This window comes from Hyaena hyaena, unplaced genomic scaffold, assembly GCF_003009895.1.
Source record: "Hyaena hyaena isolate Hyena2069 unplaced genomic scaffold, ASM300989v1 scaffold_207, whole genome shotgun sequence".
In the NCBI taxonomy this organism is placed as follows: Eukaryota; Metazoa; Chordata; class Mammalia; order Carnivora; family Hyaenidae; genus Hyaena; species Hyaena hyaena.
In genome coordinates this window covers 111,129-138,824 of record NW_024080836.1, presented here as the reverse complement: position 1 = coordinate 138,824, position 27,696 = coordinate 111,129, and the positions used below count along the sequence as shown (strand labels likewise).

The following is a 27,696-nucleotide window of genomic DNA, read 5'->3' as shown; positions in this document are numbered from 1 at the left end:
ACTTTTGTGTGTAATATAGTAATGCATTGTGTTTCTATGGTTTGTGTGCATTTATAGAGTCCTTAAAATAAACACTGCCTTAGTGGATTTTCACAATAACTCCATAACCTAAGCAGTTAAGGCACTGAGGCTTAGAAAGTTTAAAAGATGGTGGGACTTTAGTCTAAGGGGTTTTATTCCTAGACCAGATCCTTGTCACTAATATGTTGCTTCATCTCAGGTTATTACACTTATGTTGATCATTTGTCATTTAGAAATAGTGATTAAAACACAGCTGTATGGGGGAGTGCATGGGTGGCTCAGTCAGTTAAGCATCTGGCTCTAGATCTCAGCTCAAGTCATGATCACGAGTTTGAGCCCGGAGTTGGACTCTCTGCTGACAGTATGGAGCCTGCTTGGGATTCTCTCTCCCTCTCTCTGCCCCTCCCCTCTCCCTCTCTCTGCCCCTCCCCTGTTTGCACACACATGAACTCTCTCAAAATAAATAAACTTAAAACACACACCCACACACACACATACACACACACAGCTGTGTGACCATAGGCAAGTATTTTTTGTTTTGTTTTTTTTTAGCCATTGTAACATTCTATTTCCTCATTTATAAATTTAGGTTAACAGCAGTACCTACATCCTGAGGCAGTGGATTTAATGAGACAATCCAGGTCTCAGTGACTTGCATCATGTGAGCACTTGGGAAATATTAGTCATTATTAAAACTATCCTATAGACTACTTCATCTTCAGGCCCAGCTCTTCTCAGTGCTATCTTTCTGTAAATAAAGACAAAGCATGAGAAATCTAGAACCAAACTAGCAAAAGGAGAAGTATGCATGGCTGCACCAGGAGGTAATGGTGATTTATGCTAATAATTTGCTTAGCAAACACTTCCTCTTTCATGTCATCCCCCTCCCTGAATTCCCACAGTTTTATTTCTCTGTACATTAAAAAGTGTAGCACTTCTAAATAGATTCAACAGTCTGGAGAATAACTGACTGAAATCGTACGGTCTTTTGTCAAAAGCAGGGACTAGAGTGTGGTACCAATTACTTGCATCTTGTCTAACCTCTCATTTATACAAACCTCCTTCACTTTTCCTTTGTTCCATAGTAATTGTGGTATGCAAAGGCCAGCTGTTTGGAATAATATTATCACTATGTTCATTTTCTTTTCCCATTAGGGTCTTTATATGATAGTATAAAAGACCGTATAATATGATGAGATGATATGATATGTTATGAGAATATAAAAGACCACTAGGGTCTTTATATGATTATAGGCAGTGTGATAACATGATATCCATATAGGATGAGATAGAGTGCCCCATACATGGGTGACCTCAATGCAGTCTTTTGTATTGCATCTATTAGGGCTATTTTCTTCAAAAAATACTCGGGGCAACGGCTCTGTGGGTAATGGGAAACCAATAGGTTTTTCACAAGGCAAATGACTGTCAAATTACTGATAAGAAAGAGACCAAGGAGTCTCAAGTTAGGGTCACTGTGTAGAACCAGAGGAGATGTAAGCAGAATTCTCTTTCTATGGCTGGGTCAGCACTTGCCATCACTTTTGCCTTTCTTCTTAGACATGGCTCACCACTGTCCCAAAGAGAAACCAAAGATATGTTTGGGACACAGCAAAGCAGACTCCTCCAAAAGTTTCTTTGAAAGGAATGTGATATTTGATCCTTTTTGAAAAACCTAAAAGTGATCATTGGTGGAAAGAAAATGGAATTTTAGAGGATTCTGTTATGTTTAGTTTGGGTTTAGAGTTTGTGGGCTTGGGTCCTCTTTTTCTTTTCTTTTTTTTTTTGAACTATATTTTTGGAAAGGTGGAATTGGGTAGACATTATAATTGTTTTTACTGATAAAACTCTAAATGTCTTAATCAAATTTAGACTAATATTGTGTAGGGATTGCTTGCCTTTTGCTATTGAGATGGGTATCATAATCCCTTTACTTTTTCTGGAAAATGCTAATCAGTTTATCCTCTAAGATGTGGAATTGTTGCTCCTTTATATCTAACAGGTTGGGTTATGCTTCTCCTATGAAAACTGCCTCAGAAACCTTCAATGGCTCAAATACTCTGTCTTTGAATTCTATGAGGAAATAAAATATACCTGGGCATATACTTGACCTCTCTCTGCCTACTGAGATTTAAAAAATTGGCTGAGGTCCATTTTAGTTGCTATCTTATTCAACAAATAGTTCAATCCCACAAATATTGAGTGAGCAAGTACCTTGTGCAAAAACAGTCATTCAATAAATACTTTCAACTTCAACTATGTATCATGGATGAGAGATACACCTACAAGAAAAAGAAGTGGAAGAGATGAGGGAAAAGGAAGAGAAGGAGGAAAAACTATACCTGCTGTCAAGGAACTTCAAACCTTCCTGGGGAGAACACATAAACATAATGGCACTGCAATGCATGTGTTGCCTCAATGGACTGAGAGTGAGAGGGGGTAGATCACTGAAAAAATAACAGGCTGTTTAGTAGGAAAGGGGGAAATGGATGCTAGGTAGACAAAAACTACTGCTGAAAAAGACAAACTGAGACTTGAGTCATGCCTTAGGAAGAGACAGGACTTTTATTTGAGTTGAAGTATAGGCAGAAAAAACACAGATTATGGAGCTAATCATAATTTTAAACCTCCCTTTGCCAACAAGCTGTATGATCTTGAACAAGCTATTTTGACTCTCTGAGCCTTGTTGCTGAAAAAGGAATTATGGTGCCCCAACCCTAAGTGTTAATGTAAGCATTGGCTTAAGCCCCGAGTTCAGCGTCTGGTGCCAATACTTAGCTATTAAACTGGGGCAAGTCATTGAGCCTATCAGTGCCTCAGTTTCCACATCTGAAAATGGAATTGATAATAAAAGCACACCTACATCCCTTGTTGTGAGAATTAATAATAATGTAGTTAAAAGAGTGCCAACCTATAGTAAGCTTATAATCATTTGCTATTATTACTAAGTGTCTGATGTAATACAAGCCGTTAAATTAATATACCGCCTGGATAGCAGATGCTCACTTTAGTTGTTTTTTTTTTAAATCAAATATAGTGCTAAACATTGTGAGCTATCTAAACACATATTTTTAGAGAAGGCAATGAAAGAAATAACATCCTAGGTGTCAGTAATATTCCCAATAACCATAATAAAGGCAGTGTGCGATAAATGTTGCAAAAAAGAGCAGGTATGTCCTATTGATTGTACAGAAGAGCAAGACGTTAGGAAAAGAAAAACTATAACTGAGATGTAAACTAGGGGAAGGAGCTCGTGTATCTTCCTGGGTGGAAGGAGAAATAATGATCCTTGAGTCACCAGTGCTAGGTGGACTAATGTAAGGAAGACATTCCTGGCAAAACCTCGTGTGTGCCAAGGCAGAGAAGCATGAATGGGCTGGGAGTGTTGCAGAGAAAGGCGTCATTCAAGGCAGATGGGTCATGAGATGTAAACTTGGGGCCATCACGTGACTGATGGAGACACACAGATAAAGAAGCCATGTAGGAAGTCTTTTTGCATGATGCATACTTTGAATATTGTTTCCTGCTTTTCATATGCTTTTCTCCCTTGCCTTCCTCTTAGCCTTCCTCCATTCTTTCTTCCTTCAAAATATATTTATTGAGAGCTGTAATGCGGTAGAGACATGTGCCTTTCCTTATGACACAGCTTTGCGAAATAAAGGTTTTCAAAGTTACAGTGAGACCCCAAGAAATAAAGGTTTTCAAAGTTACAGTGAGACCCCAAACAGGGATCTTTCATTCTTTCCTGAAACACATAGTTTGTGCGGTTATCTTCTCTGACTGCCATGTCCCTGGAGGGCTTGGACAGAAGAGAGTGAGTTCCTTTTACAGTCCAGTGGGCTTGGTACAGAGTAGGCAGGCACTGCAGTCCACCCTGCGGTAAGCTGCGGAATTGACTTGAATTGCTCTGAGATCTCAAATGCTGTAGACGGTATCCTCTTCACAACTTGGTGGCAAATTCTGTCAGGAACTGAAAGCTGGGTGTGTTTTAAGGGAGTGTAAACTCATGGAGATCCCTTCTCTCTCTCTGCTTTAATAGCATCTACATGGCTGATTTTTTGAGGTACTGAACGTTCAAAAATGAGTGTTTTATTGACATTAAATCAATGCCTATCCCTGTTTCTGTTTTATACAGAAATTGTTGTGAAATGTATTCAAGTGAAAAAACAAAATTTTTTCAAATCTAAACAAGAAGAGTTGTTTCTTATTATTTTCTTTTTTTTAGAGAGAGCATGTGAGCATGAGTGGGGGAGGGGAAGAGGGAGAGAGATGTTTCAAATTTTTTTAAAGTTTATTTCTGAGAGAGAGAGAGTGTGAGCAGGGGAGGGTCAGAGCGAGAGGGAGATACAGAATCTGAAACAGGCTCCAGGCTCTGAGCTGGCTGTCAACACAGAGCCCGATGAGGGGCTCGAACCCACGAACGGTGAGATCATGATCTAAGCCCAAGTCAGAAGCTTAACCGATTGAGCCACCCAGGCGCTTTTTTTCCCCTAATGTTTATTTCTTTTTGAGAAAGAGACAGAGCATGAGCGGGGGATGGGGAGAGAGAGAGGGAGACAAGACTCCAAAGCAGGGTCCAGGCTCTCAGCTGTCAGCACAGATGTTTAGCTGCTTAACAGACTGAACCACCCCAAAACCCCAAAATTGTCCCAACCTTTGAGCAAGATAATAACTAAGTTAAGTATTATTTTAAAAAAAACAAAATTCGGCAGTAAACTTGAAGATCTAACTGGCTTTATTAAATGGTTCATGAATCAGGCAGCATCCCAGGTAGCAATTTGAAGAGTGCTCCAAGGAGTTGCACAAAATGGAACGTTTTAAAGGAAGGAGGGTAGGGCAAGAAAGGTATTAGCAAAAGAAAAGGATTGTTTCAGACAAGGTCACCTTCCCTTAGGGTAAGAGCAGAGGGTGGGCCTTCTCAACTGATTTACCTCATCTGCCTTTGGGGGATGGAGAGGGTTCTCGCGGCAGACTCATTTGCATTGATCAGAAAATCAGGTTAAAATACATTTGGGTGAGGAGGTTGGAGGGAGGTGAGACCACAATCAGTTTAGGTATTAAGCCCTGGTTTGGAGACCTGACCTAAATCATTTGGCCATTTGGCCTGTGGTTTTCTTTTTAACAATAATCTTATCTATTCCCCTCCTCCGCCCCAAATATATTTAGGGGCAGTGTTGTAAGTGTAATGAAAAGGCCAACCATAAGTCTTAAATAGGACAGCAATACCCTTTAAACAGAGGAAGTAACTGCTTTCATGAACTTGGTGAAGATCAGTGATAAAAACACTATTATATGTGCATAATGGAAGTTAAAATCTCACTGTTTCATTAATGAATTGGAAAAGAAACTTACTTCTCAGGAACCTTGGAAATACAATTGTGAGTTTTAAAAGTTTCCAGGGTAAAATAGAGGTTTATGCAAAAGTTGTGATGATACCACACAAATATTTTGTACTCATCAGCGTAAGGCAGAATAACTTGATTAAGATAATTGGCCACAGGGAAACTGGAGCCTCTAGAACACAAAGAAAGGTTCCACTGACCCGCAAACCTCAAAGCCATTGAAATCAAAATGAAGCAGAACTCAGAGCTTTCAGAGGTCCCAGTGATAGTTCCTAGTTTTAGCCAATTTTCTTTTCCTTTAATAAATATGTATTACCTTTGTAAAAGTTTTTACTTCTATACTTGGGTTCATCGTTATTGCTCTTATTACTAATAAGGACAAGGAGCTTGGTTTAGGTCCAATTTAAGGTCTGTGAAAATTAGTTTGGTTTCCTTCCAGACCAAGCCAATGAAAATAACTGGTTCCATTCATTTGTTAGTCCAGATAAACAAAGCCAGTTTTATTCTGGGCATAATGCTTATCTGTGTGACTGACCTGCACTGAGGCCGAGGGGAAGACAGAAACCATGAAAAGCAGAAACTGAAAAGTTGGCTTCTTTCCCTAAGAGCTAATCATGTTCCAGAGCAAAGACAAATATTACTTAGATGAGGTAAAGTTAAGAGTGATAGGCTCTCTGGTGTTTTTGACCTTTAAATATAGGGAAATTAATGCAATTTTACCGTGGCATCCACAAGAACACTATTTGTTTGTAGTCAGATTGAAGATACATAGGAATGCAAATGGATTGTTCAATAGAACACTGCTCCCTTTTTGAAAACACCTCTTTCTTTTCCATGGTGTTTCTCTTTAAAATTAAATTTGTGTTTATTTTTATTTGGAAATCTTTAAAACAACCCTATGCCTATTGGAGCTCTTTGAAAATGCCCTTGTAATAAAACCAGGACTTGGAAATACTGGCTTGTTAATATGGGAATTGACATCAAGATTGTATATATTACTGGGTCTCCAACAGGCCACTACATAATTGACAAAAATGGCTTCCCTCCATTACTTTTCTTTCTTCAATTAATTTTTAATAAAAAAAAATACATTAGCGTGGAAAATGCAGAATACAAGATATACAATGAAAAGTAGGCCTGTCGCCTAGTCCAGATTCCCATCCAGAAATAATCACTATTTTGTTCTTTGCTTATTTTTTCAAAAATTTTCTGTGCATACATAACATTCATTTGTAATAAATGAGAAATATAAAACACAGGGATAAATACTTATATGTCTTACAAATGGGAATTTTCTTCCTTAAACCTATTCTGTACTTTTATTTTTATTTCTTTATCTGTCATGGATTTTTTTAACTTTAAAAATATGTCCTAGAGATCATTCCAAATAAGTCCAAATAAATCTACATTATTCTTTCTAATGACTACATAATATTTAATTTATATAGATTACTATAACTTATTGAATCAGTACTCTGCTGAAGGATAGATGGGTTGTTACCAGATTCTTTTTCCTACAAATAATGCTTCAATAAATAATAAACATTCAAATATATGTTTTCCCATGAATGTGTAAATATATATATATATATATATAATAAGGATAAAGTTCTAGAAGTAGGATTGCTAGGTCAAAGTCTTTACCTCCTTTAAAAATCTCCCTGTTTGGGGCCCCTGGGTGGCTCAGTTGGTTAAGCATCTGACTCTTGATTTTGACTCAGGCATGATCTCAGGGACACTTGGATGGCTCAGTCAGTTAAGGATCCAAACTCAGTTCAGATCATGATCTCACAGTTCGGGAGTTTGAGCTCTGTGTTGGGCTCTGTGCTGACAGCTCAGAGCCTGGAGCCTGTTTCAGATTCTGTGTCTCCCCCTCCCTCTGTCCCTACCCCATTTATGCTCTGTCTCTCCCACTCTCAAAAATAAATAAAAACATTAAAAAATTTTTTTAAAAAAGACTGGGACAATTTCTTGGAATTGCCTATAGGACTATTGTTTTATGATTCAAAAGTTGTGTAGCTACTTTCCTCATAGGTTAATTTGGATATACTGAGAATGGAATAAACTCTATTACAAGAAGGAATAATTTGTAAAAGAACTTGAATCAAAGAGTAATTTTTATAGTATGTATTTTTTGATAAAAATCATTTATGCTTTCAATGATTAAAAAATAATACCTATTTGTGGTAAAACACACACACACACAACACTCACACAAGTCATTAAAATGTAAAAAAAAGAAAGAAAAGAAAAAGAAACCCAGCTATATTCCTAAGCACCCAAAGAAAACTGTTATGAATATTTTTGTGTACCTCCTTCCAGACATTAGGAGAATGCACATTTTTTAAGACAAAAATGGGGCTGTACCATCCTCTTAACCAATACACCCTTGAGCCCTTCAAAATGCATTGAGATTCACAGACAATTAGTTGGGTATATATAGAGATATCTCCTGCTGACTATTTACAATGGACAGGAATTCTACTATAGTATCTCACCAATCCACTGGTAATTCACATTTAAGTAATTTCAATTCAAATGTTAAACAAGGCAAACATCCTTGTGTGTTTGCCTTATTATCTCTTTAGCTTTTATTGATAGAGGTTCCTGACTATGGATATTTAAAATGTTTGAAATATATTTTCAACTTGCCCTCCAAAAATGTTAAAACAGATGGCATGGTCTCAATATCATTAAAGGGTTATTTATACTTTCCTGGAAAGTTATTTGGAAAGAGCCTTTGCATGGAAGGAGGTGCTGAGGAGAGATGGCCGGCCAAGAGATGGAGAAGACCCTAGGTGTATTTCTTAAAGTAAAAGTCATCTGTAAGAATGTAGAAAAAATGAGTATAGGCTGGAGATTTTTACAAAAATAATAATGAAAAAGGTTAGGTTTTACATGAAATCAGGCACCAATTCAAAGCAGTGGCTGAGAGAACACTCCTGTGAGGCAACGAGTTACCTAAAGGAGAGAAACCCAAACATTTTATTTTTTATTTTTTATTTTTTTTAAAATTTTTTAATGTTTTATTTATTTCTAGGAGAGAGAGAGAGAGCGTGAGCAGGGGAGGGTCAGAGAGAGAGGGAGTCACAGACTGAAACAGGCTCCAGGCTCCGAGCTGGCAGTCAGCACAGAGCCCGACGTGGGGCTCGAACCCACGAACCGCGAGATCATGACCTAAGCGAAAGTCGGACGCTTAACCGACTAAGCCACCCAGGCGCCCCAGAAACCCAAACATTTTAGCTTGAATGAACTGGAATGTTGCCATTTTGTTCAGGAGATTGTACAAGATAGCAAGAGATCTTGCCTAAACCTGTTTTCAAATATAATACTCCCCGCTTTTCAATGAGGAAAACTTGTGTAAATACAAGTCCTCCTTTTACTACTAAAAAAAAAAACATTGTCTTCTTTTTCTCTCATAGAACTTCAGTTTGGACTGGAACCTACTGGGTTAGACCTAGTTAACAGATGTCCTTCAGGAGCAAATATGTTTTGAAATGGAACTTATTTCTTAGAGATTTTTCCAAAGTAAATGAAGACACCTTTTACGCTTCTACAAACACTTAAATGCAGACATTTATTGAGTGGCTAAAATCATTATTAGTTTTGTAAACCAGTGAAATAGAAAAACATATTCTTCTGAATACCGTTTTCTATCTGCTCACCGTATCTCATGTGCCAAACCTCTCCAACTTTGTCCCTGCGGGTCTCTCCTCCAGTCCTTCTCTGTCTTTTCAAGATAGGACTTTCAGGCGGGGCCCCAATGATCTCATTTAATTTACCTCACTCTCTCCACATTGAATGCTTTAGTCTTTGAATTTGTTTCCTTAGGGCACTCCTAAATGGTGCTGACTTATCTGATGAACTCCTTTGAAAATTAATGACTGATAGTAGTTCAGTGTGCTAATAGTTGTGATAACAACAGCAATTAAAGAGTGGCCTTTAATGCATCAGTTGGGGAAAAATCTCTTCTGTAAACAGAACTCAGGCTTCTTACAACAGAATGTTTTCAGGTAAATGAACAATGACACCAAGTAAGACAACAGCTCTTGGTTTCTATTCACAATTATAGGTGGAGATATATTGGCAAATATTTCAGCAGAGCTTTAATTTTATTTAATCTTTAATTTCATCAGAAGAAAATAGCATGTAAGCCTTTTGATAAAAATAGCTTGCCCCTGCTCCATTTCCCCATCTCAAAAGCAGCACTTGATTTGTCCATAATGTGTATGCCCCCAAGTTTTCAACTACCTGCTCACTCTGTTGACTTGACAATTTGAAATACCATTATTGATTGATTTCCCTGCATGAAAAATGAAGATTGAGTAGTCTGAGGGACCCCTCTTATTATACACCACAAATACATGTTCCTCTTTCCAGCTTCCCACTATAGTTAGAGCATACTGGGCTTAAGTCAGTAATTAATATTTATATTACTAACTGTGCATATCACTCACAGCTAGACCATATCACATTTTGTAACTTACATTTTTTTCTTGTTAATTTTTGTTTTGTCAAAATGGGGCTTCAAAATGGCCCTGTGCTGTTTTATCTCCTTAGCTTCCTATGTACCTATCATTCACACGCCCTCCATATTCCAAAACTGTTGTTAAACCCTTAGTGAAATCAGACACAGCAGTGAACTATCAGTACTACCATTTTCTTTTTAATATTTATTTTTGAGAGAGAGAGAGAGAGAGCAGGGGAGGAGTAGAGAGAGAGCGAGACACAGAATCCAAAGCAGGCTCCAGGCTCTGAGCTGTCAGCACAGAGACTTATGTGGGGCTTGATCTCATGAGCCATGAGCTCATGACCTGAGCCTAAGTCAGATGCTTAACTGACTGAGCCACCCAGGCACTCCTCAGTACTACCTTTTTGACGGATACAGGCTTCCTGGGGTTGTCCGTCTTTTTGTGCTCACGGCTGCTGTGCTGATGCACTCCCAGAAGTTTCCTCTGCTCTTATCCTGAATATCCCCTTCCTTTCATTTGCAGTCTACCCATTATAGTTTGGATTTTGTTCCTTACTCTTTATTTCCTCACTTTGAAGAAGCACATGGTTCAGTGGCCTATTGAAAATGAGGATATCAGACGTATTTATTGTGTTGAAGCACTACAAATCAGAAAATATCTTTATTGTGTCCTAAGGTTTGATTGTGGTGTGGCACAGTACGGAATTCAAGGTTGTAAATTATTTTCCCTCACAATGTTGAAGGTAGAGCTCCAACTGGAACATGGCGTGTGTTGTTGTTGAGAAGTTGAGTGGAATCTGACTCTAATTCGAAATCCTTGTAATGAGAACAGATTTTTCTCTCTGGAAAACTTTAAAAGTTTTCTTTATGTTTGGCTTTCTGATGATGAGCCTTAATGTGGGTTTTTCTTCCTTCATTGTGCTAGACCCTTTGTCCGCCCCTCTGATCTGAAAATGTGTCCTTCACCTCTAAACATTTTTATTCTATCACTTCCTTGAAAATGCTGTCTCCTCTGTTTTATCTCTTCCTTGATTGCGGAGCTCTTATTCATTGGCTGTGAAGCCTCTGATTTTCTTGTCTTTTCAATTCTATTTTCCATCTCTCTCTCTTTCTTTATTTGAGTTTCTGAAAGAAGTACTCAAATTAATTCCTCTGTTTTTACTTGTACTATTATATTCTTTTTAATTTTGAGAACTGTTTTTTTTTAATGTTCCTTTTAAATGGTATTTTGTTTTGTTTCATGGGTGCAATATCTACTTTTGTCTGTGGAGATGTGTTCTATGGATATTTTTCCTACTCCTCCATGGAAAGTCTTGTAGCATGTGGAGCTTAGACTCTGCAGCAGTTCAAATGCTAATAGTGCCATTGATTATGACCAGTGACCTTAGGCAAGTTACCTGACCTCTGCTTATCAATTTTCTTAGTAAAATATAGGTAATAAGGGTACTCTTTGGATAGGATTGTTGGGAAGTACAAATGACATTAATGGATACCATGCACTTAGAAGAGTCCATGGAAAATAGTAAGCCTATATAATATGTTATTGTATGCATTTCCTCTGAGTTCCTTTTTATTCTTTTTCTCCTGTTTTGTTCAATTAAGTTTTCATCTTTTGTATTGGACACTTTCCTCCAACACCTGGTGATCCTTAACTCTGTGTGTTCACATTTGAGGATGAGGAACTAGAAAGCTGATTGGAAGCTCTATGTGCCTTTGGATCCCCAAGTTGCCAGACTGGAAACCCAATCCCCTGAGGTTATGATGCTGGAGAGAGGATATGATGGTACAGAGAGGAGCTTGAGGAATGCCAGATGTTGTAATCACTACCTGCAACCACCAGACATTCACTTCATCAACTCCAGTCCACCCCAAAACCATGAGAAGTCATAATAATAATAAGAGTGCTGTTGATTTATGCCACTAAATTATGCAACAGCAAAGAAATAATAGGAGGAGATTAGGCTCCAGAATGAGCACAGGTCCCACCTAGTATCAGATCTTGTGACTTGTAAGTTTTAATTTGTTGTCCAGAAATAGCCTCCTGATCTCTATTCCTTTTTTTTTTTATGGTTTATTTATTTCTGAGAGACAGAGAGAGGCAGCATGAGTAGGGGAGGGTCAGAGAGAGAGGGAGACATAGAATCCAAAGCAGGCTCCAGGCTCTGAGCTAGCTGTCAGCACAGAGCCCGACGTGGGTCTTGAACACACGAATGGAGAGATCATGACCTGAGCTGAAGTCGGACACCTAACCGACTGCGCCACCCAGGCGTCCCTCCTAATCTCTATTTCTAATCTACTTGGCAAACGTCCTTGTTTGATTCTCCATAGACATTAAAAACATTTCTCTCTTTTCAGTTCAAGGTCGGTCATAGAATCACAGCTGGGAGGTGTAAGAAGAGGTACACCTCTAAGGCATAGTAATCACTTGTTTTCCAAGCATTAAGATAATGCATAATCATAAACCACCTATAACAAACATAGCATCACTGTTACCTAAATTAATAGCACTCTTTTTCTTTTTGCATATTATTAGTTCTCTCATCTAAATTCATTCCTATGCCAGAAACAGGATTGCAGGAAAGATTCCTTTGCAAACTCAAAAGAGTACTTCAAATTAAGGGAAAAGAAAATGAGATGAGAGGGCAGCTTCTCAGAAGCTAAATCAATTCTTTGAAAAGAGATGACCACAAACATTAAGGCTTGGCTTTTAGAAGCAGATAATTCAGCATTAAATGATGTGCAACATAATTGCTAGGAGTATATTTGTTTAATCTGTGGTGCAGTTATTACCCTGTGAGAGGGATTTTTGGACTTTGAACATCTTGAGAGAGACCTTGTGTCTGAAACATATTTATTTTAAGTCAATAGACATTGCTTACATTTCACTCTTGGTTTTATTTCCCCCACTGAGAATGAGATTAGTCTTTCCCTAAAGAAGCCACTGCTACAAGGATGGGTAAAGGTAGAGAGTAGTCAAGGAGATCTCACAGGGGAGAAGGTAACCAAGCACCCAAATTCAAACACTTAAAACAACTGCAAACCATGAAATCAGCCATTCGGAATGTAATGGCCAAATTCAACCACATTTACTGAAAACGTTATGTGGTGTTTATTTGACATGTTTCAAAACTCTTAAGTTTAAGATGACTAGTGTATCAGGTTTGCAGAGGAAATTTTCTCTATTATAATTTTATTCAATTATAGGGAACTATGGGGAACGAGTGTAAGTGTCCTGGAAGATATTTACTGAAACTGTCATCATCGTTCCTTGGTTGAACCTTAACCCTTAGCAGTTACGTGCTATGTGTAAGAATATGCAGAGGACGAATATCTATCTTATAAGTGATTTAGATTCAAAGAACACCAGATTTATACCTTTCAAAACCTTAACACTGCCTCAAAAATAATTCAGCCACTTACACTTCCTTTTGAGGAGGGTGTTGGTTATGGGTTGTCTAAGGAGTTGTAAACTATGGAATAGAGCAGTGGTTTCTAGCTTTCATGTGCATTAGTATCACCTGGAGAGCTGGAGAAGACACAGATTTCTGGGCCCCACTTCCATTGCTTTTGATTTGGTAAATCTGGAGCGGAGTCTGAGAATTTACATTTCAGCAACTTCCTAGGTGATGCTGCTCCTGCTGGCCCAGGGACCACACTTTGAAAACCACTGAAATAGACCAAGTAAAATCATTATAAGGACCCAAAAATGGTGGGGGGGGGGGATGTGAGGGGTGGGGGGATGTGGGTATAGGTGCGGGTGTATTAATAAATTTTAGCATATTTAGACCCCGAGCAAGGAATCCCTCTTAGCTGACTCTATGGAGATGGTCAATGTCCAGACGAAAGCATATACTAGACAAGTATTCAGGGTGGAACTCCAAGGGCTTATAGACTGCTGAGGAAATAAGACAATGTGTAACCTTTGACTTGCTTATGTTGAAAAGAGCTCAGGGGCGCCTGGGTGGCTCAGTCGGTTAAGCATCTGACTTTGGCTCAGGTCATGATCTCACGGTTTGTAAGTTCAAACCCTGCTTCAGGCTCTGTGCTGACAGCTCAGAGACGAGCCTGCTTCGGATTCTGTGTCTCCCTTTCTCTCTGTTGCTCCCCTACTCACACTGTCTCTCTGTCTCTCTCAAAAATAAATAAATATTAAGAAAAAATTAGGAAAAAAAATAGAAAGAAAAGATCTCAAATGATTTATGAAGGTCATCAGTAATACTAGATCCAGATTGGGCCTTGGGAATATGTATATAGATTTGACCTTAACAAATCAAGTCAGAAGAAATTAATGTTCAGTTTATTACCATGACATCATCATATCTTTCCTGTGTGTTCTAAGAGGTTTTGTTTAAAACGATTTTTTTAAGTTTATTTTTTTTATTTTGAGAGAGACAGAGATAGCGTGATTAGGGGTGAGGCAGAGAGAGAGGGAGAGAGAGAATCTTAGGCTCTGTGTTGTCAGAGCAGAGCTCCATGTGGGGCTTGAACCCACGAAACTGAGATCATGACCTGAGCTGAAACCAAGTGTCAGGCGCTTAACTGAGACACCCAGGTGCCCCTAAGAGGTTTTGTTTTACCACAAATAGAGTAATCAAGAAGAGTATGATTTTTTAAATGTTTATTTTATTATTTTTGAGAGACAGAAAGGCAGACTACAATCAGGGGAGGTGCAGAAAGAGACACACATACAGAATCTGAAGCAGGCTCCAGGCTCTGAGCTGTCAGCACCGAGCCCGATGCGGGGCCTGAACCCATGAACCATGAGATTATGATCTGAGCTGAAGTTGGAGCCTAACCAACTGAGCCACCCAGGTGCCTCAAGAAGAGTATAATTTTGACTACTATTTCTCTCTCTTTTTAAAAAATTTTTTAAATGTTTTATTTATTTCTGAGAGAGAGAGAGAGAGGCAGCGTGAGCAGGGGAGGGTCAGAGAGAGAGGGAGACATAGAATTGGAAGCAGACTCCAAGCTCTGAGCTAGCTGCTAGCATAGAGCCCAACGTGGGGCTCGAACCCATAAGCTGTGAGATCATGACCTGAGACAAAGTTGGAGGCTCAACTGATTGAGCCACCCAGGCGCACCATTGACTACTATTTCTCAAATAGAAAGGATTATTACCATTGTCATTATCATCACTATCTTTATTATTTAAATGAATTTGCATTGGGCTAAATAATTAACATGCATTGTCTTACTTGTCAATTTTTAAAATGTTTATTTATTTTTTGAGAGAGAGAAAGAGAGAGGTAAGCAGGAGAGAAGCAGAGAGAGAGAATCCCAAGCAGGCTCCTTGCTGTCAGGGCAGAGCCCAACACAGGGATCGACCTCAGAATTGTGAGATCGTGACCTGAGCCAAAATCAAGAGTCAGACACTTAACCCACTAAGCCACCCAAGTGCCCCTTAAATCCATTTTAACTGAAAATAAGGCTCTGAGAGTTGACATTTACACAGCTAACAAGTAGCAAAGTGTTTCCAACTCCAAAACCTTACTGTGAAATACATTCTGACAGTGGATATATATATATTTTTAATGTTTTTATTATTTATTTCTAAGAGAGAGAGAGAGAGAGAGAGAGAGAGAGAGACGGTGTGAGCAGGGGAGGGTCAGAGAGAGAGGGAGTCACAGACTGAAACAGGCTCCAGGCTCTGAGCTGGCAGTCAGCACAAACCCCAAGCGGGGCCTGAACCCATGAACCGCGAGATCATGACCTGAGTGAAAGTCGGACGCTTAACCGACTAAGCCACCCAGGCGCCCCTGACAGTGGATATTTTAACAGTTAAACTTTTGTTCACATAACTTCAAATCAATAAAAAATTCAACTTAGTTTGATAGGAGGACCAAGTGTTATTCTAAGAGCTTTCCATGATTATATGGCACCTTTAAATTCCTCACTAGCCATATGTAATAGGCCTGCACTGCCTGTAATGTTTGGTAGGCAAAGGATTTTCTTGCTACTCCAAATTGCCTGCTACAGCCTTATTTACCTCTGCTAGCGCTTGAAGATTCATTAAGCATCTTCATAGTCTTTACATTCTTCCCAATCATATAAAAAGCTAAGATGACAAGTTCAAAACTGTAACTTCTCTCTATACATCATCAAGAGAGAACACATTATATCAAAAGAATAAATGATTCAAATGGTGGGACTTTAATCATTGACATGTATCCCTAAAACAACTTTAGTGTTTGGGGATAGAATGGCAGGATGTGTTGTAGACAGTAGTTTGGAGGAAAGGAAATCCTGTCATGCTGTAAGGCCCTCACTTCATTTGTCAATGACTTCACTTCTGGATCAAGAGTACCGTGGAAAAATTAATAGCTATGGAATGTTATAAGTGAAAAAACAGAAAGTTATTACTCTTAGTCTTTTTGTATCTATCAGCATATACGTATGTGTATGTGTTATAAGTTGACTGCTGTAAATATTTTGTGTTATAAATTTACCACTAAAAACATTAAGCATGGGGGCTCCTGGGTGGCTTGGTCGGTTAAGTGTCCAACTCTCGATTTTGGCTCAAGTCATGATCTCAGAGTCGTAAACTCAGTCCCCATGTAGGGCTGTGCACTGGGCATGAAGGCTACTTTAAAGATTCTCTCTCTCCCTCTCCCTCTGCTCCCCACACCCACCCCTGCTTACTCTCCTCTCTCAAATAAATTTAACAAAATATTAAGCATCAATGGGGACAGTTATCTGTATCACCAGGTAAGATCTATCTGTCAGGCAAAGGGCCTAGAGTGACAGGAAATGGAATGGGGCAGTCTCATGGCCTACCAGAAGGAGAGAACTTCCATGATTGATGGAGGGTTCAAAGTCGAGTCTTCCCAAAGCACAACCACATTCAAGTGAGTTGTGGAGGCCTTCAAGTGTGCCACTCAAGATTCAGCAGCTTCAATGGCCAATTCCATTTAGAATGCCAAGAAGAATGTCTCCATTGTCCGCTCACCTGCACAGAGCCCGAGGAACTGTTTTGGGTCACAAAAAAACACTTTCCTTTCCAACTCTGAAGAAAGCCAGCTAAAAGCAGGCCAGTCATCCTTACTACCTTTTGTTTTCTTATTTCCTGGTCAAAGGTAGAGGTCAAAATTGAGGAGTACTGAGGCCTTTTGTCTTCTCCTTGTCTTGGGATGAAATCATTTCCTTTGGAGAAATGGCAGTGAAACTTAGTAAGTTATTCTTTCTGAGATTGGCCTGAAATTAAACCCATCTTTGAACAGGGAACTCCATAGTAATCTCTAGAATGGGAAAGTCTGGGCTTATTCATTTATTCTTTCAACAGATATTTACTGGCTGGCTTGCAGGTGGCACAGCACTCCCATGTTTTCTATTTGAACATGAAAGCAGACAAAGAGTAACAGCCTAACTCTCACAATCCAAAGCCTGACAATAAAAACTTGGAAAACTGAAATGGAGATAGGCCTTGGTTTTGATTTCCTCCTAATATTTTTATTAAAAAAATTGTTTTTAATTTTAGAGAGAGAGAAAAAGAGTGAGTGGGGGAGAGGAGCAAAGAGAGAAACAGAGAATCTTAAGCAGACTCCACGCTTATTGCAGAGCCTGACAAGGGGCTTGATCCCAGGATTCTGGGATCATGACCTGAGACAAAATCAAGAGTCAAAATCTAGAGTTGGATGCTCAATTGACTGACCCACCCAGGGCTCTAATGTTTTTAGAACCCCCTACTATCTCCTGTCAACTGAATTTCCTGATGAAGGTATAAGAGTTACTGTGCAATGACCAGGGAATTCCTGGATCCTTGCATGTCTTGAAGAGGAGATCAAGATCATGGTTCACTGTGGCTTCCAAATGCTTTGGAAGGTTAGGGAGCCATTCACTCCCTGGGCTTCAGTTTCCTAGGTTTTAAATGGGCACTAAAACAAAACAAAAATTGGGCAGGTTGGTGACTCAGTTGGTTAAGCATGGGACTCTTGGTTTCGGCTCAGGTCATGATCTCTTGGTTTCAAGATGTTCGAGTCCCACATAGGGAGATTTTGAGATTCTATCTCCTTCTCTCTCTGCCCCTCCCCCACTCATGCTGTCTCTGTCTCTGTCTCTCTCTCAGGACATTTATTTTTAATAAATAAACTTAAAAAAAATACTTCTCAAAGAATTAAAGAGAGAACTTCCACAGGGAACCTGATCATAGATTGTGAAATAACACATCTAAAACCACTAAAATAGGAACTTTAATCAGGATGGTCTGGTTCAAATTCCAAGGGATCTAAAATGCCACTTAAGAGTGTCAGACAAAATGCTTCATCAGTTCAAAGCAGGGCGGCGGGGGGGCCGGGGGATGATTTGTTTCTTCCTGGAGTCCTCCCACCCCCGCCCTGCAATGGATGTGTTTGGAGAAATTGTGCCATGGCAGTAAAATCAGGAAGACTAACTTGGCCATTTTCCTGGAGGCATGACCTAGAGAACCCCCTTCATGGTTTTTTCCTGGGTGGAAAGAGAAAAAGAAGTTCATGGACAATTAAAACCTCACTCTCTTCTTTTGATAAAGACATTTAGCAAGAATCACCAATAGTTCCAGAAACATTAGTCACTGAGGGATCTAAATCACTGAAGAACAGAAAAACCTGCTGATACAAGTTTCTTGTCAGAATAATTTGGACTGACCAATCTGGCTCTTCCACACAATGTGGCCACTGTTTCTCAAAGATGTAAACTTCTAGATGCATGTTTAGGTCATGCATTTGTCATGAATTTGTGTATTTTATCTAATAAGAAAGAGACAACAAGCTCCTGAAAGGCAAGAATTGTGTTTCCCTAGCATAGATTCTAAATACATAAGCAAGTAAGTAAATAAATGCCAGCAAAATCCTGTGAAAAGATTGATGTAATTATATTTTTAGAAATTTAAGGACGAGGAATGTGGCAAGAATGAAAAGGAATAAAAAGAAGAAATGAAGTCATTAATTTATTATGTTATTCAGCATGATTTGAAGATAAAGCAAATATGCCTTAGAAGGGAGAGCCTGAGACATCTGCAAAGGGAATGGAAACTTATCACCCAGATCCTGCCTTATCTCTGTCCTCAGTTTTAAGACAATGTGTTTCCTTATTGCTCACATCAGTTTTTCTATTATTTGTGTTTAAAAGCATCATAACTGGTTTAACATCAATGCATTTACTTCCACTAAAGCAAATTCTTTCCATAACCAGAAACGCATTTATCTCCTATTCCAGACACTCCTTATTATATATCTAAAATATCATTTCAACAGGTAGTCAATATAAAATTACTTTTTAATATAAAATTATTAATGTTATTTTACAGTCTTATTTTTGTACTGTCTTCGAAAATCTGTGCTATTCTATGTGTCTAGCACTCCTCACTTCGGGCCAGTCACATTTCAAGGGCCCAGCCATGCAGTTGTAGCTGGACATGAATCTCTGCTTCTGTCACAGCTTAAGACACATAGACACATAACATCTGATGGGTAATTGCATTGCCTTGTTATTGTAATCATCATTAAACTAGTGTCATTCCCTCCTTTTATCTGATTTAATTCAATCTTATGTGTATCATAGTTTCTGATATTAAGTTAACAAGACAGTCTTCCTGATAGGTGTAAGGGAAGCCATTTCTCTTTATCAAAGGATTTCCTTATTAGCCCTTATAATATACATAACATTATAAATAATTATATGTATAGTATATATGTATAGAGAGAATACATTTTTTTTTTTTAAGCGACTGGGGGGGGCACCTGGGTGGCTCAGCCGGTTAAGTGTCCAACTTCCACTCAAGTCATGATCTTGCAGTTCATGGGTTCAAGCCCCACATCAGGCTCTGTGCTGGCAGCAAGCTCAGAGCCTGGAGGCTGTCTTCAGATTCTGTGTCTCCCTCTCTCTCTGACCCTCCCCTGTTCACCCTGTCTCTCTATCTCTTTCAAAAATAAATAAAACATTAAAAAAAAGTGACTGGGGTGTCTGGGTGGCTCAGTCAGTTACACATCCGACTTTAGCTCAGGTCATGATCCCAGTTCATGAGTTTGAGCCCCACATCAGGCTCTGTGCTTACAGCTCAGAGCCTGGAGCCTGCTTTCGATTCTATGTCTTCCTCTCTCTCCACCTCTCCCCTCTTTGCACTCTATCGCTCTTTCAAAAATAAATAAATATTTAAAAATTTGTAAATAAATAAATGAATGAATGAACGAATAAATAAATAAATAAATAAATAAATAAATAAAAAGTGACTGAATGTTAGTTTTACAGCTATTAGATGGATATATTATAATTCATCCTAGGAACTCTACTTTTAAACTATGAATTGACCAAAAAGTAAATATGTATAAAGTATCTATTTATTCATAGTAAACAGAATAACTAATGTACAGCAAGCAGATACTCAAACCAAAAGCAAAACTTTGTTCTGTTGGCCTTTTGATGAAAAAGTGCCTTTATCCGATTAGTTGCATTCTAACTATCTTGGGCAACAGATTCACTGCGTGTCCAGGAGACAGTGCATGACAGGGAAAAGAGCATGGCCATCTGACACACCACTGGCTGTGTTGCTTCCTAGCTGGGCAACATTGGGAGTATTTGTTGTCTTCTCTTTGCCTCCGTTTCCTCGCTTGTAGAAGGATGATAGCATGCTGTGACAGACACAGTTAGTTTTATATCAATATCCATTCTTTCTTTCTTAATCAGCCAAGACTTCTCAAATGTTAGCTAGACACCAGGATACCCAAAATGAAGTCCCCATTTCCAGCCTCTCTTGCAGTTAGATGTGGTTATGTGACTAATTTCTGCCCAGAGGTAAAAATAGAGGTGGTATCTACAACTTCCAGAAAGTTTCCCTGAGAGAAGAGGGAGATCACTCTTTTGTTTTCTTTTTTTCTCCTTCCTGCAGGCTGGGATTCAGACATGACAGGTGGGGCTAAATTAGTTGTCTTTAAAAAAAAAAAAGAGATGTAAGCAGAATATCAAGTAGAGCAGAGCAAGAGCAGGAACCTGGGTCAATTATGATTATGAAATCACCGTAAGTGCCCTAGATAATTTGCCCAGGCTCTTAGAGGAGAAAAAACCCCACATATTTCTATTTTGTTTAAGGTATTATTATTTTCTGTAATTTGCTGCTGAACCTAATCCATAGAGCTGTTTTGAAAGATTAAATGGGATAGTATATCTTAAGAACTTTGTAGAGTTCCTGGCACAGGGGACCTATTAGGATAAAATAGCTCCATAAGAGTTACTCTAAGGGTCAAATGGAAAATACAAGGGAATATGCTTTTTAATCTGTAAATCTAAAAATCACTGTATAAATGTTGGTCATAATTATCATCATTAAATTATGATAAGGAATTAGCTAACTGCCAGCACGCTCTACTTGGATCAATCTATTTAGGCCAATAAAAAAAAAAAAAACAAAAACAAAACACCAGACACAGACTTCTTTACTTTTGTTAGGTTTACTTGGTTTTAGTTCTCTCTGTGAATGCTTAGAGGCTTGCATTATATTAATGCTTTAAAACCTGGGTGCAATACTCATTCGAGGAATATAAAGAAAATACATAGAACCCAACAAAACTAAAGTATCTTTTATTCACTTACCTTTACCTTTAAAAAATTTTCCATTACAAAAATCAATTAGTATTTGTAGTTAAAATCAATTACAATTACAAAGACTTAAGTAGAGTCCATCCCTTTCCTTCTTTTTCCCCAACCCATTCTTTAGAAATAATTATACTAACAGTTTAATTCATAACTCCTTGTGAATAAATATTAGTTTTTTGTATGGTTATATAGATATATATCTTCTCCTTACAAAATAAATGCAATTATTCTTGCAGGAAGTTTAAAATTGCAGAAAAGAAACTTTTGCAACAGCTTTTTGGCTTTGTTTCATTTTGTTTTCTAATTTAAAATATCCCTGGAACATGGGGTACCTGGGTGGCTCAGTCCGTTAAGCATCTGACTTTAGCTCAGATCACGATCTCACCATTCGTGAGGTCAAGCCCCGCATCGGGCTCTTTGCCTGGAGCCTGCTTCCAATTCTGTATCTCCCTCTCTCTCTCTATCTGCCCCTTCCCTCCTCATGCTCTGTCTCTCTGCCTCTCAAAATAAAACATTAAACATTAAAAAATATTAAACATCCCTTGAACATCTTTCCCTCTCAGTATATACCTCCCTGTATATTTTTAAACACCTTCTAGGGAGTCATTAAAAAATTTTTTTTACTAATTAATTATTGTAACATTATTTGCAAAACAAAGGAGAGTTCCCTTCAAATAAAATAATAGTAGGTAGCAATTCTGAGCACTGTGAGGATTTCATTAGATAATTCAGTAGAATGCTTAGTAAAAGGTCTGCACATAGTGAATGATTAATAGGTATAAATATTAGCCATTATAATACTGATAGTAATAATAATTAAAGTTGACTATTTCTCTGAGCTCAATATCAGTAAATTGCTATGATCAAAGTAGTGACTTCTTATCCCCTATATCTATAAAATATTACTTAATATATAACATATTCCTCACACTTCCATTTTATTTTAGACCGTACATGGGCTTTGTCATACAGTGGAAGTGTGTGTCATGTTCTGGAGCACTGTCAGACTCAGGTTGGTTCTCTCCAGGATCTGCTCAGCCCTTGACTATCCAGTACAGTGCCAAATTAGAACAAAAAATAGTCTACCTGTGTGCCAGCTGCTGAGGCAGCAAAGATGGCATTTAGCTTCTAGGGCATTTGGGAACCTAAATCCCTTGTCTGAATGAGAGATACCTGCTGGGTTGGGCCTTTGGGACCAGTGGAGATTAAATGGGTCCAATGACTCCTAATAGCTACTAAGCAACCAGCCTGCCATGGGGAGATGAATCACAGGGTGCAGTGGGTAGCAAGTCCCTGGGGGGAGCCTCCTGGGGGTGTCTGCTCTCTGGAAGAGAACTGGCTGATGTGGACTACTGGCTTTGGGGCAGAGGGAGAGGACTATGACAGGAGCTTTCACTCAGAAGGGGCAAATGGTAAATTCAACTTGATAGATGGTAGCTTTCACCTTGTAAATCTGATAATTTTGCCATTCCCCAAATGCTTTAAGTATAATTATTCCAGAGCCTGAAAGAAAGACTGAATAAGGGAGAAAATGACATCAAATTATTTTATACACTCACACAATTCTGCCTTTAAAAATGTTAGGTAGCCAGGCAAATAATGTTAAAAATAAATCTAAGAGCACCTCATTTTTAAAAACCGGACTGTTCAGGAATTTACATGTATCTGAGGTTGGTGGTACCCTTTTCTAGAACATTTCTGATTTCTGGTGAAACCGGATGGTTGAGTGGTTATAACTGGATCAGAAATAACATTGGATTCAATACCATCATATGCTTTTTTGCTCTGTATAAGAGCATTAGAAGCCCTGAAATCCATCCCTCACTGCTCTTGAAAAACTCTGGGTCTTAAAGGAATGCCTTTCTATAGTGCATCCACCAGGAGCGGGAGCCTTCTGATAATCCCCACAAAGTCTTGGCTGGTGGAGTTCTTGCCTTGGCTGGCTGAGAGACCTAGGTTTGGGTCTCAGCGGAAGTGCTTTCCCGCACCATCATTTCTGTTTACATAAAGCCATTCTCAAACTTATAAGGTCATAGAATCATGGAATTTAAAACCTGTTAAATATCTTAGAAATGACAAACCTGATCTAATTTTATTTATTATTATTCATTTTTATTAAAAAAAAATTTTTATGTCTTTATTTTATTTTGAGAGACAGAGACAGAGAGTGAGTAGGGGAGGGGCAGAGAGAGAGGGAGACACAGAATCCAAAGCAGGTTCCAGGCTCTGAGCTGATGCGGGGCTCGAACCCACGGACTGTGAGATCATGACAAGAGCCGAAGCCAGACGCTCAACCGACAGAGCCACCCAGGTACCCCGATGAACTCATTTTATAGATGAGATAACTGAGCCATCAAGAGGTAAAGAGTTTTACCCAAGTTTAGAGAGCTAATAATAATTTTATTCAATGACATTATAATATAATCTTTTATGAGTTTGTTCATAGTCCCATTTTTATTAATGTATCTCTAAAACTTTACCGTGTATTTATGAGGTTTAAGCTGTAATTTCAAGCAGACAGGTGAAAATAAAGGCATTCTGCTTGCTGTTTAGATCATAAAAATTGTTGGTTCTCAGTATAGACTTCCATATTTGACTACTTTACTACTATTCTAGGTTTCAGTTAAAATGTGTGGTCATTTCCTCTGAGAAATCTTTCCCTTCCTCTCCCAAATAGGTTAGGTATCCCTCCCATATGCCTGCCCATCACCTTAGTTTCTCTCTGATAATATTTATGACATTATATTGTAGTTGTCATTTACATTTTGATTCCCTAAAACCTGTAAGCTCTATGAGACGAAGGAGGTAAATAAGCATTAGAGATACAAATAAACATAAAGAATTAAATAGTTACAAAGTTTATAAAATTTACAATTACAGTTTAGAATTTATAATTACAAAAATTAATTTATAGAGGGGCGCCTGGGTGCCTCAGTCGGTTGAATGTCTGACTTCAGCTCAGGTCATGATCTCATAGTCAGTGGGTTCGAGCCCCACATCCGGCACCATGCTGACAGCTCAGAGCCTGGAGCCTGCTTCGGATTCTGTGTCTCCCTCTCTCTCTGCCCCTCTCCTGCTCACTCTGTCTCTGTCTCTCAAAATAAAATAAAGACATAAAAAAATTTTTAAAAATTAATTTATAGAGTTCTAAGATTTCAAAGTAAGTAGGACACAATATAACATTCATTAGCAGAGTTCTCTGTCTTTGTCTTTATGTGTCTATTTACAAGTGGGGTGTTGTTAATGTGTAGCAGACACCGTATAAGGGAGCCCCTGTGATTCCTGCCTCCCCTCTCCATTACTTCCATTCTTCCTTTCAATGCAGGGCTATTTATGTAGCATTAGTAAAACTGGGACTATGTATGTATTATTAGTATGATACATTAGTAAAATTGGGACTATGAACAAATAACTATGTAAAGGTTCACACCTTTCTGCAATTCTCTCCCCTTGCATGTAGCCACGACCTTAGACCATCTTCTAACCAATGAATACAGTAGAGGTAATGAGGTATCACTCTTGAGATTATCTTACCTTCTAGAAGACTGTCTTGCAGGCAGAGTACTCTAGAGGCTGTCCTTGCTGGCCATGAGAAGTAAGCCATGGGCAAGCCCACATGGCAAGGAGCCATAGCCAGCCTCTGGGAAAGGGGGTGGTTGCTAGGAACTGAACGCAACCTCCAGCTGACACTCAACAAGAAGCCAGGGTCTTCAGTCCCCTGCAAGGAAATGAGTTCTGCCAACAACCTGAATAAACTTGGAAGCAGATTCTTCTCTAGTTAAGCCTCCAGATTAGAATACAACCCAGGTGAAACTTTGCTTGTGGCTTTGTAAGACCTTACGCAAAGGACCCAACTAGCTCATGCACAGACTTCAGACTGAAAGAAACCGTGAGATAATAACTGGGTACTATTGTAAGCCACTAAATGTGTGGTAAATCATCACACAGCAAGAGAAAACTAATATAAGGTGTTAGATTATAAAGATGCTACATAAATAACTAGGCATCTATTGGAAGGAAGAAAGGAAAGAAGGGAGAAAGGAACACATGTTCAGTTAAAGTTTCCAGATTTTTAAAAGGATTTATTTGGTCATTGCAAAATCGATTAGAAAACACCCAAGAAAGTTATCTTAAATGATTTTAAGAAAATAGTGTACAAAAAATATTTATCTGACCTGGGAGGTTTAGATTTGCGTGAATTCTATGAACATATAAGGCCAAAAAAGATCTTAAGAAGATAGGTGATCTATAATTGACTTCAGGTGAAGTTTTTCCAAATCGTTCCCAAACATACAATGACAATGATTCTGATGACATGAATATTACGATCTTCTACTTATTGAGTTCCTCATATACATCACACAGAATAGGAAGCAACTTACAATCGTCCATGTACTGTATGATGAACTTTATGTAAATAACCCTATATTAAATAACAATAAACCTTTCACAATTAGACACAAGTATTCTTTTCCCCCATTTTACACACACACGTGCACTCACATGCTCAGTATGCACACAAAAAAAGACACACAGAGAAAAAGTGTTTTGCTCCAACTTAATCAGCAATTAAGTTGTGAAACTGTGATTCAGATACATAACTGACAGTTCCCACTACTGGAAATTTCCACAAACAATCTGATTTCCAATTTTCATGCCATATTTTAAGCCCAAGGATGTTACATAGGCAACCATCCTGATTTAGTCCTATCATCTGATATTCAAAAAACAATGAATATGCCATGGAGTGAAACAGATTTAAATTCTGGGGAAAGATGTGAAAAAAACAATTCGCTGAAGAGAACTGCAAATGGCACATAAGTATACAGCAAAATGCTCACCCTCACTAGCAATCAGAGAAATAAATCAAAATGAGAAGTCCCTTTATAGTCATCAGGTTGGTAAAAACTAAAACCTTCAATAATATCCAGAGTTGGTAACTCTTGGGAACCTTTGTACACGGCTAGTGGCTAACCAGAATTGATGAGATCAACTTGCAATATTTGGAGAGATTCACCATGTATATTTCGAAAACCTAACACAGTGTCAACTCCCTGTTTTATAGCAGCTGAGTGCAGGTGTCAACCTAGATCTATTATTGGAGGACTGGATAATTAAAAAGTGTTGGATGCCTCCTATGAAATAACATGCAGTGGTTAGAAGCTATGAATTAGTGATATAACATCATCTTAAAAATAAGGCATTGAATGAAAAAAAGTACAGGAGAGAATAAAGAATGAAATCTACCATAGAGGACCAGTTACATCTTACCAGTTAAGATGTGCATACAGGGGTGCCTCTGTGGCTCAGTTGTTTAAACATTTGACTCTTGATTTTCGCTCAAGTCACGATCTCACAGTTCCGAGTATGTCAGATTCTGCTCTGGGCATGGAGCCTGGTTGAGATTCTCTCCCTCTCTCTCTGCCCTTATCCCTGCTCATCCTCTCTCTCTCTCTCTTTCTCTCTCTAAAAGAAAAAAAAACATGCATACGTATAATCAGTATATATATTTTTAAATCGTCTTTTAATGTTTGTATTTTGAGAAAGAGAGAGACAGAGCATGAGCAGGGGAGGGGCAAAGAGAGAGGGAGACACAGAATCTGAAGCAGGCTACAGGCTCTGAGCTGTCAGCACAGAGCCTAACACAGGGCACGAACTCACAAACCATGACATCATGACCTGAGCTGAAGTGGATGCCCTACCGACTGAGCCACTCAGGTGCCCCAGTTTATGTACTTTAAAAAAAATTTTATTTAATGTTTTATTTATTTCTAGGAGAGAGAGAGACAGCGTGAGCAGGGGAGGGTCAGAGAGAGAGGGAGTCACAGACTGAAACAGGCTCCAGGCTCTGAGCTGGCAGTCAGCACAGAGCTCGACGCGGGGCTCGAACCCACAAACCGCGAGATCATGACCTAAGCAAAAGTCGGATGCTTAACTGACTAAGCCACCCAGGCACCCCAGTTTATGTACTTTTAAAGGACATTTACAATAACCTACATCAAACTCATAAAAAATGGCTGCCTATAGGGGAGGTAAAGATAGATGAGGCAGAGGAGGGATGGATAGGGAATAGATTGAAAGAAAAAAATATGTAAGAAAATAAAGGTGAGTTCTTTACCAGACTAATAGTTAATTATGAACTAAAGGGTATGATTAACACATCTCTCAGCAATTGAGTTCTTCCAAAAAACAACTAAAAATGCTGTAGAATGAAACTTTATTGTTATAGGCTGAAGACCTTATGCTGACCTGAGATATTTGAATTTAAAAATGGATGCCCAATATTTTACTGGGAAGAAG

General features: G+C 38.6%; 1 protein-coding gene across 4 annotated transcripts in view; it reads right to left on the bottom strand.

Annotated features, from left to right (window-relative positions):
- Window positions 1-26,731, bottom strand: part of GALNT3 (polypeptide N-acetylgalactosaminyltransferase 3) — a 91,214-nt gene extending 64,483 nt beyond the window's left edge. Inside the window, exons 1-5 of one of the 4 annotated variants that reach the window (XM_039242007.1) lie at window positions 26,668-26,731; window positions 24,931-25,114; window positions 16,880-16,974; window positions 16,609-16,780; window positions 13,353-13,501 (exon numbers count right to left, since the gene is read on the bottom strand). The gene's annotated coding sequence lies outside the window, so the exon portion shown is untranslated. Of the gene's footprint in view, window positions 1-13,352; window positions 13,502-16,608; window positions 16,975-24,930; window positions 25,115-26,667 lie in introns of all 4 variants that reach the window. The other 3 variants (XM_039242005.1, XM_039242008.1, XM_039242006.1) reach the window with 3 other exon arrangements.
- Window positions 26,732-27,696: the final 965 nt, after the last annotated feature.